Below are 17,540 nucleotides of genomic sequence, written 5' to 3' on the forward strand. Positions count from 1 at the left end.
ATGCTTGATCTTGTGATGAGCTAGGAGATCTTCAACCAGGTTGGAGGTGAACTGGCTCCCTTGATCGGTGACCAGCTCGCTTGGATAGCCAAACTTATAGAAGATGTTCTCTCTTAGGAACTCGGCCACCTTTTCTTCTGTTGCTGCTTTGATTGCTTTGGTCTCTGCCCACTTTGTCAAATAGTCAGTACACACAATGATGTAAGTCCTTTGCCTCGAAGAGGGGTTGATTGGGCCCACAAAGTCCATTCCCCACTTCTCAAATGGCTCAAGAGTCACTTGAGGTTGGAGAGGCATCTCATCCCTTTGGGTCGGTTTCCCCATTCTTTGGCATTGGTCACACTGACTGACATATCTTCTGACATCTTGATGAAGTGTGGGCCAATAGTAGCCTGCCTGCAGGATTTTGAAGGCAGTTCTCTTTGCTGCAAAATGTCCTCCACAAGGCCCATCATGACAAGTGAGGAGGATATCAAAGACTTCCTCCTCCCTTACACAACGCCTTAAGATCTGATCGGGGCCAAGCTTGAACAGATTGCCCCCGATCCAAGTAAATGAGGCACTTTTTCTGATGATTCTGCTCTTCTCTCTGGAAGATAGGTGTGGAGGGAACTGTGCTGAAACAAGATAGTTTGCTATATCAGAAAACCATGGAGAGAGTACTGAAATAGCAAACAGATGTTCATCGGGCATCTGGTCATCCACTGTTCCATCCTCATCTGCAGACAAATCCAATCTAGATAAAAAGTCAACAACAACATTTTCTCTACCTGGTTTGTCAACAATGGTCAAATCAAACTGTTGCAATAAAAGTAACCATCTAATAATACGAGCATTCACATCTAGTTTATTCATTAAATATCTAATAGTAGCATGGTCAGTATGTACAAAGGTCTGGTAACCAGTAATATAATGGCGGAACTTGTTCAATGCATGGACAACAGCCAAGAATTCTTTTTTGGTTACAGTGTAATTCAGCTCAGCTTTGGACAAGTTTTTGCTAACAAAGTAAATGGCATATGGAAGTTTTTGCTCAACTTGTCCTAAAGTTGCACCTATGGCTTTGTTCGAGGCATCAGTGTGGATGTGGAAAGGTAGGGCCCAGTTTGGACCTCTCGGGATTAGGGCTGACACCAACTTGTCCTTCAATTCATTTAAAGCCCTCTGACAATCGTCAGTCCAATTAAACTCCACATCTTTTGCCAACAGGCCAAACAATGGCGAGGCTAGCTTGCTGAGATCTTTAATGAATCTCCGGTAGTATCTTGCTAACCCCAAGAAACTCCGGACATCCCTTACCTTTTGAGGAGGTGGAACCCTCTTGATGAGAGCAATTTTGTTAGGATCCACCCGCAACCCTTGGCAATAAATGGTATGGCCTAGCACGGTCCCTTCAGTCATTAGGAATTCACATTTTTCAGGACTAAGGGACAAGTTCATCTCGGTGCATTTGGTTAGGACTTTTCCCAGGTTGGACAATGCTTCCTGGAAGTTGGCCCCATAAGGAGTAAAGTCATCCATATAGATTTCTACTGCATCATGGACCAGCTCCGAGAAGATGCTCAAGACAGCTCTCTGAAAGGTAGCAGGAGCATTGCATAGCCCAAAGGGAAGGACTCGATAGGAAAAGGTACCCCAAGGACAAGTGAACGTGGTCTTATCTTGGTCTTCCAGGCTGATTTGGATTTGGTTGTACCCGCTAAACCCATCCAGGAAAGAGAAGAACTTCTTTCCTGCCAATCCATCCAACACTTGATCTATGAAAGGTAGAGGGAAATGGTCCTTCTTGGTAGCTTTGTTCAGTTCTCGGTAGTCCACACAGATTCTCCATTTCCCATTTTTCTTGGGAACCAACACTAGAGGGGACACCCATTCACTATCTGAGATGGGGTAGATGAATCCGACATCCAACAGTTTTTGCAATTCTTCCTTGACAATGTCCTTAAGGGCTGGATTCATTCTCCTCTGAGGTTGCCTAACTGGTTTACAATCCTCTTTGATGTATATATGATGGGTACAGACCGCAGGATGGACTCCTTTCATTTCCTTATACCTCCAAGCAAAAGCATCTAAGTGATTGGCCAACAGACTACACAGCTCCTTTTCCTGGGAAGGAGATAGGGAGGAGCTGATCTTCAATGCTTTCTCAGGGCTGAACTCCACATTCTTGACTCTGGGAGTAACAGGGTTGGTTGTACAAAGATCCACTAAGGTGCTAGCTTGGGCATCCTCCACCAATTTCTCTAAGGGTAGTGCACTGGAAAGTGGATTCTGGATCAAGGTCTCGATCAAGTCATCCTCGGTTGGGGAGTCTCTTCTAGTGGTATCTAAGGTGCACAGAGGTGCTGAGTACACCTCGTCTTCCTCTCCTTCTTCCAACCAGAGTGGTAAGTCATGCTCTAAGGAGGGTTGGGCAGGAGGGTATAGGACTAGTTGCTTGGACATGGGACCATTTTTTATGGTCATGTTTCCCGCATGACAACTGATGTAAGCATATGCAGTAGCTAACCAAGGCCTTCCCAAAATGAGAGGATATCCAGTAAGCTTGGCCTTTGGTTGCAGAACCAGGAAGTCTGCAGGGTATTCCCAAGAGTCAATAGAGACCAAGACATCCTCCACAATCCCTTTGGGAGTCACGGTGGAGTGATCTGCTAATTGCAGTACTGTCGAGGTCTTTCTCAAGGAACCCTGAAGATTAAGCTTAAGCATGGTATCCCTGGTCATCACATTAATGGCGGCCCCCAGATCAATCAAGGTGTGAGGTATAATGGTGCCATTGATGTGAACATCTACTACAGGACTTCCAGGATCTAGGTACTTTGGGCAGATGACTTGTCCTAACATAAGGTCAGACAATTGTCTTATGACATTGATAGTTGAGGCATCTTTCTTCCGTCTGCCTGGGTGTTTTAAACACTTCTCCTTAACCAGTTTGTTGTATATTGGCACATCCTTGATGGCTTGGAGAAGTGGTATTTTTACACACAACTGCTTGAGCTCACCCAGAAGCTCATCCTCCTCTGGGTTGGGTTGTGTGGTGGTTGTTAGTCTCTCAGGAAAGGGTGGAATAGCCTTTGGTTCACTTTCCTATTTATCTTCCTCATCCTCTGGGGGAGGAGGTTGGCTATCTGGTAGAGTCTTTCCAGATCGAAGATTGATCTCCTGGATCTCCACAGCATAGGTAGGGCATGAGGTTTCCCCAGTGTATACCTGTTGGGCCTGTCTATTGTTGGGGTTCGGGTTCGGTTGAGCAGGAATTTGAGGTTGCCTTGGAGGAGCAGGAGGTAATGGCTGAGGTTGAACTGGTGGTGGAGGCAAGATGGCAGGAGGAGTGTTGTATTGGGGCCTCCACCCTGACTGAGGTGCATTCCACCGAGGCTGTGGCTGGGCATGTGAGTGATATGAATGAGAAGTAGGTTGAGTGGGGTACTGAGGTGGATAAGACCATGGAGGAGGCATGGACCATGAAGGATGAGCAGGGGGACCCCAGGAAGGAATAGGAGTCGATTGGTTGGGGCTGTAATAAGCTTGAGATGCCCCTTGCATCCCCTGCTGATAAGGTCTAGATCCTTGTGGCCTCCTTTGGTTGAGGTAATAGAGAGGCTCTGTGGGAGCTTCTGTCCCTTGGTACATGGCTTTAAACCCAGGTAAGGTTGGACACTGATTTGTGGGATGGTCCTCCTCACAAACGAAACACACTTCAACCGAATGCAATGGACATTCGTTCTTAGGGTGTCTCCTTGTGCACCTAGGGCAGAAAACAGCCAAGGCTCTCTCAGCTTCTTCTTTCTTTTGCTGAATCATGAATGTGTCAAGCTGCATGGAAATGGTCTGTCTCACCTCACTCTTAAGATCTTCTAATTGATTTGCAAGCTCATGTTTGGAGAAAGGGACACTAGTTGAGAGGTGGTTTCCTCTACCTCGTTTCCGAGCTGCCCTGGAGTGGTTTCTAAACACAGTCTTGATGTCCTCATAAGGCAGTTGGTAAATGTCCCCCCCAGCTAACATGTGAAGGGTATCTAAGAGGTCTTCAGGGACTCCTCGGAGCAGGATCAACTTGAGGGATTCAGGGTCAAGTGTGCACCTGGCCCGCTTACAGCTTAGTTGGAACCTCTCCTCATAATCCTCTAAGGACTCATCATTTCCCATGGACATCCGAAAGATTTCCCCCTTTGTTTCCTTGGACCTACAGTAATCCCGGTACTTGGTGTTGAAAGCTTGCTGCATCTGAGCCCAAGTGGTGATACTATTCCCAGGTAAGCCCATGAACCAGCATAGTGCTGCATCCTTAAGAGTGGAAGGGAAAAGTTTCAACTTTTGCTCATCTTCAGTATAGTCATAGGTTCTACAAAGGACAACAAACTCAAACAAGAAGGTATCCGGATCTTCAGTGGTCAGCCCATGGAAGTGAGGTAAGGCGGAGGGGCTAATGTTCTTCATTTTCATCTCTCCATTGGTTTCTCGGATGGGGAAGGCACCTTCTATTCTCTCATCTTCTCTTCTATTGTCGCCATAGCTTCACATGGAGTGGTCTCTAACTCTTCTTCTACTATAGGATCTTTGTATATCTCACGATGTTCACCTATAGGTTCCTCTGGGTCACTGTCACCAAAGAAGAGAGAAGGGTGACTCAGTGATGTGGTGGGGGTGTTTGGTAGGAATTTGCCTGATCTATCTCGGTTCCTACGAGGCATGAAATGGAAAAGACTTTCTTTTTCTTTTGATTGTTTTTGCTTCGCTTTTCTTTTGGTACCTGCAAAACTGAGACAGATTGATCTACACTAACTATGAAAGATGCAGAATTAAACTGAAAGCAGGAAAGAACTAATCTACTTTGCTCAAATGAAATTGCAAGAATGGAAATGCTAATCTACGCTTGCAGAAAGGAAATGCTAATCTATGAAAGCAGGAAATGCTAATCTATGAAAGCAGGAAATGCTAATCTATGAAAGCAGGAAATGTCTATGCTACTTTTGCAGAATGGAAATGAAGTAAACTACTTAGCAGAAGGCAAGAGTAAGAAAGTAGAAGAAAAGCAACAATTACTAATACTCTGACGCTTCCCCGGCAAAGACGCCAAAAAGATGGTGGGCTCCAGTATTGTAGCAATAATGCTACAACTCCTGGAGCTTCCTATCTCTAATTTTATCAACCCGGTAGTTAGTACAAACTTGGAAGCGACGGTGCTGTATGCACAAGTACTAGCCCTTGTCGCAGCTGTCACTTGGTCAGCTGGCACAAGTCCGCTAGGGCTCAAGCCAACTTCTATATGCTCACAGAAGAAGCTTTCTAAAGGATGGACGAAAGCTATCTCAAAGAAAACTAATCTACTTGGCAAAAACGAACTGAAAGCCAACCAAAACATTGAAACCCTAGTAAACCCTAATCTTACTAGTCTAACCTCTATGATGCAATAGTGAGAGTGCAAACGTCTAAAGATGATGCCATTACTTCTCGTGATGTGAAATGCATGAAATTAAACTACTTGCATCTGAAAAGACATGTTTTTGTATTTTTTCTTAAGTGGATGGAGTGATTGTGATTTTGTTCTTATTAGGGTTTGGTTGTGCAGAGGTGGTGCAGAGGGAAGGAAAGCTTGGGAAAGGTCAGGGAGGCTAGGAGAGGTCCCAAGGGATCCTTAGCATCAGTCCACAGAGGTTCCTCACGTTCAGATGCTCAGCAACCGAGTGTGTGGGCTCCTACAGGATGTCTGCAGGGGATCCTACACAAAACTCAGGAATTTCTACAGGAAGTTTGTTAACTTCTACAGGATGTTTGGCCGTGGAAGTTTTGGGAGATGGTGAAGTGTTGGAGTGGTGTGGGAGGATAGGTGAGATGGAGATGGAGCTGGTGATGGCTCAGGAGCAGAGAAGTCAGATGGAGGAAGAGTGCATATAGTGGGTTGATGGTTGGAAGGATGGGATCAACGAAAGTTTAAGTAGATGGAGCTAAGTGATTAATGGATGAGTTGGAGGGTAAATGAGCTGGACAGAGGCTGAGTAGGTGGATTGAGGAGAGATCAAGAAGAAGAAGAAGGAAGTGGAATGATATGGAGCAGCGTAAATGAAACAAATGACTTATGCACCAAAAACGAGAATTCATTAACCTATGATAACTGTGCCATGAAACCTATGAACAACAATGGAAAACCAAGAAATGAAACTCGTGCATGGAAGTGAAATGTAGAAGTATGGTTCAATATCAAAAGTGCATGGATGGATCTTCAATGAAAATGTCTATGTTGCAGCTTGCATGGAAGTGAGAAGAACTGCGTTTCTTTTTGGTGGTTGGTTATGGACTGCACCCCAATCCCTAACAGAGATGGCAGTGAGTTTTAACAACCTTTTGCTGGAGCTCCAATAAATTATAACTATCCTCCTATCGAATCTAAGCAACTGAAAACAAATTCACCATAAGCTAATCCTAATCAATCTCATGAAAAAGACTAAATTAACAGACTGTAAATTCGATTTGCATGTTAAAGTAAAAACTCAAAGTGCTGGAACGAAATGCAAATAACATTACAACACCGAGGGGATCTATTGCTCTCAGGTTGGGCCCTAACCTGAGAGCTATAGCTCCCTTAGAAACTCAGAATGAGATCAAAATCTGCCTGCCTTTATTCATAAACAACAATCTGATGTCATGCCAAAACTGGCTTACAAAACGAACAGAACACCAAGCTGTAGCTCGTACTTCCAAATTACATGAGCAATAAAAAAGTTCAAAAAGCTTCTATCCAAGGCTACGGCCTCAGTATTTATGCAAAATGATCATCCAACAGGTGTCCTTGATTTGTGGAGCTCGGCTGTCCAACTGAAGGTTAAACTGCTGATCCTGTAGAAGAGTTATAATTGTTGTTCCTGTAGAACAGTTGGCTGCCTCTAAGCTCAGTGGGGAGATGGATTGGAGCTCGGAGCTATGGTGGGAATTACGAGGAAGGTCCCCAAGACCGTGGACATCCTCTCCTAAAAACCAGCAGTGCCACCTCATTGTCTCCTTGTCTCCTTTTTCGTGGTCTTTGCTCCCTTTTAATGCCAAAACCTGAAATCATCATGTATTAGTCACGTAGATAGAATGCCTACCCTTCTTCCTACAAACAACACGAATAAACCAAGAAATGAATGTATAAGCAATAAAAAATGAATGGTTTGAGTAGAGCAAGTAGGCCAAATGAGCCCAAATTGTACCACAAATTGGGGCTCATCACAAGGAAAGAGTATTAAACCCAAGGGACTAATATTATAAACTTAAGGTATATAAAAAGAAAATAAATATTATAAATCGTAAAGTAAACATGGCTCACGAAAATAAACACAGTTGACTATGGTAGATTATAAAGCACCTTGCGGCTTAAAACCCCAAGGGACTATGAACCCAAGGAAATAATATTGAACCCAAGGGATGAATATTATTAACCAAATTTGTAAATACCCAAAAATAAATATTATAAACCCTAAACTAACTATGGTTGACCACGGTGTCTCATCGTTGATTTCGTTACCATTCGAGCATCACAACATATTTAATTGTCAATGTTAATAGATAATATTAATAGGCAATTATTTTTTACTGAAGTTGAATATTGTTGATTAGTAAACATAGTCAAACATGGTCGAAGAGTCACCCACATTCTAAAATGTGGTTGACAAAATGTTGTAATGTCGCATTGCAATGTTACAAACATTTGTTTACAATTCCAATGCCACATTATTATTATTGTTATTATTATTATTATTATTAAAGTTAAATATTATTAATTAATAATTATTGACCATGTTTGAATGTGGTCATGTTTGGTTATGTTTGACTAATGTGGTTAAGTACAATAGTTATGCATTAGATAATTTCTTTTAATTATGTATAAATGATTTAATTAATATGTCAAATGTAATAATGTTAATAAATTAATATTATTCTTAATTAATATTATGATCTACTTATTTAATTTTTTAATGCTTTAATTAATTAATTAAGACTTTTGAGTGAACAATGTTGACTATTGTCAAATACAATTATTATAGGGTTGACCAAGTTTGAATTTGGTCATATTTAGCTATGCTTCACTCATGTGATTGACTATAATAATTATATATCAAATAACCTTTTTTTAATTATGTATCAATGCTTTAATTAATATATCAATGTATGAATGCTAATAAATTTATATTAATATTAATTAATCTTTATACATTTACTTAAACTTTTTAAAATTTATTGTTAATACTTTAAACATCTAAATTGCTGTATTAATTAATTAATATTAATTTATTAATTTAACATTTTTAAATTAATGTTTATTGTTATTAAACATTTTTATATAAATGTTTTAATTAATATATTGCCAAATGTTTTCATTAATGTTATCAATGTTTTATGTTATTTAACTAACTAATTAATTAATGTTCATGTGTTAATTTTAATTTTTAATTTTAATGTTTTATTAATGTTAATTATTATTTTATTATTTTAATTAATTAATATTATATTAACTAAAGATTACTTTGATTGAATAAGATTGATTATTGTCAAATAAAATAAAGATAAAATTGACCAAGTCTAAATGTTTTAACATTAAAAATATTTTAATGTTTTAAAATTAAAATTATTTGAGCACCATTCCAACTCTAAATCTCTTTATATTGGGCTATATTTGACTAATACCATTTACTATAATAATCATATATTAAGTAATTTTTTTAATTACATATCAATAAGTTAGTTAATATATCAATATATTAATGCTAATAAATTTATATTATTATTAATTATTATTAATATACTTATTTATTAATATATTAAAATTAAAAAATATATATTATTACTAATTAATATTAATATATTTATTTAACTCAAAAAATAATGTTAAACCATATCGACTATCACCCATTAAAACATAACATAAATATTATAAATATAAAAAATATTAATACATTAAAAACCATTAACACTTTAATATAATCACTATTATCAATACATTCATATTTATACATTATAAATAATTAATACATTTATTATTACCGTATACACCATTAATAGATTTTAAACTTTTAAAATATTCATTTATCACTTTTTTTTAATGAGTTATATTATCCAATTTGATGGGGACCCAGCCCACGTGTCCCACACTCCCAAATCCGATGTGGACCTGCGTGATTATTTCGTTAATGGATATTGTTTGATTGTGCTTTTATGAGTTTGGTGATATTTAATCACCCTTCTGTACTTCTCCGCCTCTCCACGCTCCACCTGTCCGTCTCGGGATTTGGCAAACCCTAATTCCTCCTTGGCCCTTTTCCTCGGCTAGTTCGCGCTCATTTGGTCATTTTCACTGTAATGCTTCGCTCTCTGAGGCTCTGCTCTGGTATTCGGCTCTGTATATGGATTTTGGTTCAGGTATTCGGCTCCGTCTCGGCGATAAGCTCAGGGTTTCAACTCCATCTCTGGTTCCAACCTACCATGCAGCTCCGTTTGTTCAGGTGAGGGTTTGGTTTCATGCTATAAGCTCTGGTTCTCGGTTCGAACTCCGGCTAACCCTTCACAGCTCCTCTGTGGTCAGGTTATCACTGGGCTTCTGCGACTTATGGGTCTGGTTACAGCAAGTAAGGCTCCACCCCGTTGGCCATATACGGGTCTTTTCTCCCTCTGCTCTTTCTACTTGTTTTCACTGAGCTATTTGCTGTTGCATGAACTTTAATACGTCTGCGACCCTAACAATGTTGTCTTATGGTGGTTGCAGGTAACTGGTCCCGTGGCCTTGCAGGAGATTCGACCGTCTATCCTCCGGGTAGCTCTGTTTCTAATCCACCCTTTTCTGTGGCTTTTGGTCTGCACTGTAATTGCTTGTTATGGTTGTCTGTATTTGATAATGAGTCAGGTCTGCGTGAGGTTTCAACCCACTTCTGTAATTCAGAGGGTTTCTATGGTTGCTTTCGGTTAATGACTCGGTCCTTTGCTGTCTCATTACTCGGTCATCCTGTAGTAGTGCTTAGGAAATCTTCTGGGTTCTTGTTTGTTTAGCCGTTGAAAGTTTTATAACCGGCAATATTTTTACACAGTGAATGTAATAATTTTGGGACTTGGTGCTGTTGCTTACCAGTGGTTTGAGGACCGTTGTTTCTTGCTTTGTTTGCCCGACTCCTTTCGCTTTCCACTTGACCTCGGCTTCGGCTGGTCGTGAAGCGCTTGTGGTTAGATTGCTCTGTTACTGTGTCGACCTGCAATGTATTTTCATGAACAGAAATTTGTATATATGTGCGTTTGCCTCTCGGAGTAATGAGACTTGGTTATAGTAGCTACTTTGTAATATGTGAATGTAAACAGAAATGAATGCGCGTGGATTTTGTTAAACTCTGTCACGGTTCTTATTTGTATTAGATGGAATGAAAATAATTCACTGTACATGCATGTTTTATCTTCGAGGACATAAATTCACAATCTGGAAATTTAAGAATGCACTGAACAATATATGAAGGAATGAATTGTACTCTGCTATTTCTCTTTTTCAATGTCACACTCCAGAACCTTTTTCATGTATCTTTTTTGTCTTCTTATACAATAGCTCAGCAGTTAGACAACTGTTTGTTAGTTCCAGATTACAGTTTACTTGACAGTTACTCCAGTTACGTGACTTGGCTATTGTTAGTTTGTCTTTTCCTTCTGTCCCGTAAGGGTTTGATGCTTTACATTGATTTATGGTCTTTTTGTCTAATTCTATAATAATCTAAATTTAAAGCCTATAACTACAAGCCCTTAACAACTCTAGTTAGGACCTGTTATTACAATTGAAACAGAACAAGTTAAAAAGACACTTAAGCTAATAAACTAAATACTGTAGTTAATCCTTGAAGAACAAAATGATAAAAAAAACTCTGACAGTCTTGCTGTCCATTTGTTGAAATATTCACTTCTCCCAATCTTCTTTAGAAACCTTGTCTGCCTTTTCTCGGTCTGTGCCCTGTCGACCAGATGCTCCTGCATCAGGCTGCCGGGGTAAAAGAGAGTTCTCATGGCTCCGTTCCATGAGTTCTTCCACCGAGTAACCTGCCTTTCGGATCTGCATCTCGTCAAGCCAGGAACTGTCCTCCATTGGACGGTCCTTCCATTTAACGAGATAACGCAGATACTCCTTTCTGCGTGTCTTCTTGGCCACCTGTGTGCTGATGATTCCTTCTATCTCATGGGTCTTGACCGATGGTAACTGTTTCTTCCAAAGACTGTCCTCGAACTGGGTGTCCCGTTGAGGCTGTACCACTCGTTCATCCTCTGTCTGGGCATGATATGGAAACAGGTCTGCCACATTAAATATGGGTGATATGCCTATATCAGGTGGCAGCTGAATTTCATACGCATTTGCTGAGAATTTTCGCAGAATTTTGCATGGGCCGATTTTTTTGAACTTCAGTTTGTTATACGTACCCTTAGGAAACCGTTCTCGGCGCAAATGTGCAAGGACTTCGTCCCCAATTTCGAAGTTTACCTCTCGCCGCCTTGTGTCTGCATGTTGCTTATATTTCTGCGTGCTGTCCTGTAATCTCGTCTTGACCTTTTCATGCAGCTCACTCATTGCTTCTGCAAAATCTTCCCCGTCTGCACTTCTTCTTTCTAGCTGTCCCAAATCTCGTAATTCATGTACTCCTCGCGGATGCATACCATACAAGATTTGAAATGGGTTAAGACCGGTGCTCCTATTTGGCGAATCGTTATAAGCGAATTCTGCCTGGGCAAGAGCTCGGTCCCACAATCGCGAGTTCTCTCCCGTCAAGCTGCGTAATAAGTTGCCCAAACTCCTGTTTACCACCTCTGTCTGTCCATCAGTCTGCGGATGATACGCAGAGCTGAAATTTAATTGTGTGCCCAGCTTTTTCCACAGGGTGCGCCAAAAATGTCCTGTAAATTTCACATCCCTGTCTGAAACAATAGATTTTGGTAAGCCATGTAGTCGAACTACTTCCGTAAAAAAAAGATGTGCCACGTTCGTGGCGTCGCTTGTCTTCCGGCAAGGAATGAAATGAGCCATCTTTGAAAACCTATCCACCACCACCATCACTGAATCATACCCCCTCTGTGTTCTAAGCAATCCTAGGACAAAATCAATGCTGACTGAATCCCACGGTCTGCTTGGAACAGGTAGGGGTGTGTACAGCCCCGTGTTCTGGCTGTGTCCTTTCGCTAGTTGGCAGATTTTACACCTGGTTATATATCTCTGCACGTCTCGATTCATCCTTGGCCAGTAATAAAAATGCGCGAGCTGCTCCACTGTCTTATTGACGCCAAAATGTCCCGCTAGTCCGCCACTATGTTTCTCTCTCACCAGATTTTCCCTCATCGAACAATCTGGAACACACAGCTGTCCCCCTCGAAACAACAATCCTTCTTGTAGATTGTAATCTAGCCATGGGCTTGTATTCCTCAATACGGGATTCTGGCATGCTTCAAAAGCTTCTTTGAAATCCGCGTCCATCTGGTATAAATCTTTCAAATATTCAAATCCCATCACCTGTATGCCACTTTCCTGTAAGAGCAGGGCTCTTCTACTCAAAGCATCCACCACTTTGTTGGCTTGCCCACTTATGTGTTTCAACACAAAAGTGAAACTTTGTAGGTACTCCACCCACTTGGCATGTTTATGGTTCAGTTTGTGCTGCTGAGTTATGTACTGCAAAGCAGAATTATCAGAGAACAAAACGAACCCATTTCCCAGTAAGTAGTGCCTCCAATGTTTCAAGGCTTGAACCACTGCATAAAATTCCTTATCATATGACGAATACTTCTGCCGACTTTCATTCAGCTTCTCACTAAAGAATGCCACTGGTATGTCCTCTTGACTGAGTACAGCGCCAATAGCTGTCCCGCTGGCATCACATCGAACCTGAAAAGGTTTGCTGAAATCGGGCAGTCTCAAGATTGGCCTTTCTGTTATCTTACGCTTCAGGAGTTGGAAACTATTTTCTGCCGCCTTAGTCCAGCAAAAAGGTTGGCTGGCCTTCTTGATGGTTTCTAACATGGGTGCGCAGATTTCACTAAAGTTCCTGATAAACTTCCGATAAAAACTTGCTAAACCGTGAAAACTACGTACCTCGAATAAACTCTTGGGTGACGGCCAACTCATGATCGCTTCAATCTTCTCTGGGTCCATCTTCAACTCATTCTCTGCTACTACAAATCCCAGATAAATCAACTCCTTCTCCAAGAAAGTGCATTTTTTTAAATTTATCAGCAGTTTGTTCTGCTGCAGCTTTTCGAATACCCTTCGGATATGCTGAAGGTGTTCTCTTTTCGTCCTGCTGAAAATCAAAATATCATCCAGATAGACTATTACAAATTTTCCTATAAACTCCTTTAACATCTCGTTCATTAATCTCATAAAAGTGCTTGGAGCATTACTCAATCCAAATGGCATGACCAGCCATTCGTACAGTCCTTCGTTGGTCTTGAAGGCTGTCTTCCACTCATCTCCCTCTCTAATCCTAATCTGATGGTACCCACTTTTCAGATCTATCTTAGTAAAATATGTTGCCCCACTAAGACAGTCCATCATATCATCCATTCTAGGCAAGGGAAACCTGTATCGAATGGTGATCTTGTTTATGGCCCGCGAATCTGTGCACATTCGCCATTCTCCACCTTTCTTGGGTGCAAGGACTATAGGTACCGCACAGGGGCTTAAACTCTCTCTGATCAGTCCCTTATCTAATAATTCCTGCACTTGTTTGCGTACCTCCTCATTGTCCTTGGGGCTCATTCTGTATGCTGCCTTGTTCGGTAAACTTGATCCTGGTATAAAGTCAATATGGTGGCTAATGCTCCTCTTGGGAGGTAACTTATCAGGTAACTCCTCAGCCGCAATATCCTGAAATTCCTCTAACAGCTCTTGGATCTCTTTGGGCAATTCTGACCTTTCCACGCTCAGTAATACTGGCTTCATCCTCCTTGCCACTGCAAAATTAATCTCATTTTCTTCAATCTGTTTTATATACTGCTTTCCTCCAAGTAATAATGCTTTTGTCCCGCTTGATTCAGCTGTATCTTCCTCCTTGATGGGTACAAGTGTATGTTTGACCCCATCCTTCGTAAATTTATAACAATTTGTTTTGCCATCGTGTGTCACCTTCCTGTCATACTGCCATGGCCTCTCGAGCAGTATGTGGCACACGTCCATTGGCATGACATCACAGACCACTGTATCGTGGTACTTGCCAATGCGGAACTCCACCTCACATTGTTCATCGACCAACAACTGGTGGCCTTTCTGCAGCCACGACACCTTGTAAGGTGTGGGGTGCTTCAGCCGCTTCAACCCCAACTTTTCCACCATCTCTGTGGCAACCAATTTATCGGTACTCCCGCTGTCTATGATGACCTTACAGCACTTTCCATGCGATTTACAGACTGTCCGGAATAGTGCTTTCCTCTGGGTTGTGTCGGCCACTTCCTTGGTTGGCTTTATTAATACTTTATTCAAAATTAAAGCTTCCCCCGTTTCTGCCATGTCTTCCACTTCCCGGGGTTGTGCTTCAGCTTCTTCAGGCTGTGCCATCAGCGTTCCCCTTTGACCAGCCTGTTCAACTTCTGGACACTCAAAGGCTCTGTGCCCCCACTTGTGGCACCTGTAGCACTGGACATTCGCCCCTCTTCCGCGGCCATTCCCTCGTCCTCTCTGGTATGAGTGACCTCCTCTGGTGCTATCCCCTTTTTCGGCTGTCCCTGAAGTTTTTGAACTGCTGCCTTCTTCGCTGTTTGCAGCACTTTTGCCTCTTCCGTAGGACTGTCCTCGTCCTCTGCTACTTCCTCTCCCTCTTCTGCTGTTCTGTTTTCTGTTAATCTTTTCCTCAGCCTTTACAGCGCTCTGAAAGGCTTCTTCGATATTCCGGGGAGAAAGAATACTAATTTCATCTAATATCTCCATCCTCAATCCATTTACGTACCTTGCTGTCTTTTCTGGGTTATCATCAGTATAACCAGCACGTAAATTTACTCTGTAAAATTCTTCTGTATACTCCCTAACTGTCATTCCTTTTTGTCTTAAACTCTGCACTCGCCGATATAATTCCACCTGGTAATCTTTCGGCAGAAATCTGCCTTTCAACTTCGCTATCATTCTGGACCATAGTCGTATCGGCGACTTGTTCATTTTCTTTCTGTCTGCTTGGACACTGTCCCACCATAATAGTGCGTGTCCCTTCAACTTAGTGGCAGCGAACTTAACCCTCTTATCCTCACTGACTTCTTCATTTGCAAAATATTTATCCAGTTCGCTTATCCAGTCCAACAGGACTTCCGCAGACAGACTGCCATCATAATTTGAGATTTCTGTTTTTGGTTTGCTGCTGGCCATTAAAACCTGTCGCAGCAACCTCAATTCTGGAGCTTCTTCATCAGACCCTTCTGCAGCAGTCATCACTTCCTCTTCACTGGTGTCTCCCAGTTCTGGGTCTCTTCGTCTACCCGCTTCTACTGCCTCCAAGCGAGCTGTAAGAACTCTAATTTGTTCCCGCAATCCTTCATCTGCTCCTCTACGTGCACCTCTTCCACGTCCTCGTCTTGGCACTTGTCCTTCTGCCATCTTCTCTTAACTAAAAGAAACTGCTCTGATACCAATTGATGGGGACCCAGCCCACGTGTCCCACACTCCCAAATCCGATGTGGACCTGCGTGATTATTTCGTTAATGGATATTGTTTGATTGTGCTTTTATGAGTTTGGTGATATTTAATCACCCTTCTGTACTTCTCCGCCTCTCCACGCTCCACCTGTCCGTCTCGGGATTTGGCAAACCCTAATTCCTCCTTGGCCCTTTTCCTTGGCTAGTTCGCGCTCATTTGGTCATTTTCACTGTAATGCTTCGCTCTCTGAGGCTCTGCTCTGGTATTCGGCTCTGTATATGGATTTTGGTTCAGGTGTTCGGCTCCATCTCGGCGATAAGCTCAGGGTTTCAAACCCATCTCTGGTTCCAACCTACCATGCAGCTCCGTTTGTTCAGGTGAGGGTTTGGTTTCATGCTATAAGCTCTGGTTCTCGATTCGAACTCCGGCTAACCCTTCACAGCTCCTCTGTGGTCAGGTTATCACTGAGCTTCTGCGACTTATGGGTCTGGTTACAGCAGGTAAGGCTCCACCCCGTTGGCCATATACGGGTCTTTTCTCCCTCTGCTCTTTCTATTTGTTTTCACTGAGCTATTTGCTGTTGCATGAACTTGAATACGTCCGCGACCCTAACAATGTTGTGTTATGGTGGTTGCAGGTAACTGGTCCCGTGGCCTTGCAGGAGATTCGACCGTCTATCCTCCGGGTAGCTCTGTTTCTAATCTACCCTTTTCTGTGGCTTTTGGTCTGCACTGTAATTGCTTGTTATGGTTGTCTGTATTTGATAATGAGTCAGGTCTGCGTGAGGTTTCAACCCACTTCTGTAATTCAGAGGGTTTCTATGGTTGCTTTCGGTTAATGACTCGGTCCTTTGCTCTCTCGTTACTCGGTCATCCTGTAGTAGTGCTTAGGAAATCTTATGGGTTCTTGTTTGTTTAGCCGTTGAAAGTTTTATAACCGGCAATATTTTTACACAGTGAATGTAATAATTTTGGGACTTGGTGCTGTTGCTTACCAGTGGTTTGAGGACCGTTGTTTCTTGCTTTGTTTGCCTGACTCCTTTCGCTTTCCACTTGACCTCGGCTTCGGCTGGTCGTGAAGCGCTTGTGGTTAGATTGCTCTGTTACTGTGTCGACCTGCAATGTATTTTCATGAACAGAAATTTGTATATATGTGCGTTTGCCTCTCGGAGTAATGAGACTTGGTTATAGTAGCTACTTTGTAATATGTGAATGTAAACAGAAATGAATGCGCGTGGATTTTGTGAAACTCTGTCACGGTTCTTATTTGTATTAGATGGAATGAAAAGAATTCACTGTACATGCATGTTTTATCTTCGAGGACATAAATTCACAATCTGGAAATTTAAGAATGCACTGAACAATATATGAAGGAATGAATTGTACTCTGCTATTTCTCTTTTTCAATGTCACACTCCAGAACCTTTTTCATGTATCTTTTCTGTCTTCTTATACAATAGCTCAGCAGTTAGACAACTGTTTGTTAGTTCCAGATTACAGTTTACTTGACAGTTACTCCAGTTACGTGACTTGGCTATTGTTAGTTTGTCTTTTCCTTCTGTCCCGTAAGGGTTTGATGCTTTACATTGATTTATGGTCTTTTTGTCTAATTCTATAATAATCTAAATTTAAAGCCTATAACTACAAGCCCTTAACAACTCTAGTTAGGACCTGTTATTACAATTGAAACAGAACAAGTTAAAAAGACACTTAAGCTAATAAACTAAATACTGTAGTTAATCCTTGAAGAACAAAATGATAAAAAAAACTCTGACAGTCTTGCTGTCCATTTGTTGAAATATTCACTTCTCCCAATCTTCTTCAGAAACCTTGTCTGCCTTTTCTCGGTCTGTGCCCTGTCGACCAGATGCTCCTGCATCACAATTTTACATCCAAAAAGAATTTAACTGAATAGTTTATATTTCTATTGACAAGAT

This window comes from Pinus tabuliformis, chromosome X (assembly GCF_031772625.1).
Source record: "Pinus tabuliformis cultivar Carrire ecotype Pingquan chromosome X, CPIR1, whole genome shotgun sequence".
In the NCBI taxonomy this organism is placed as follows: Eukaryota; Viridiplantae; Streptophyta; class Pinopsida; order Pinales; family Pinaceae; genus Pinus; species Pinus tabuliformis.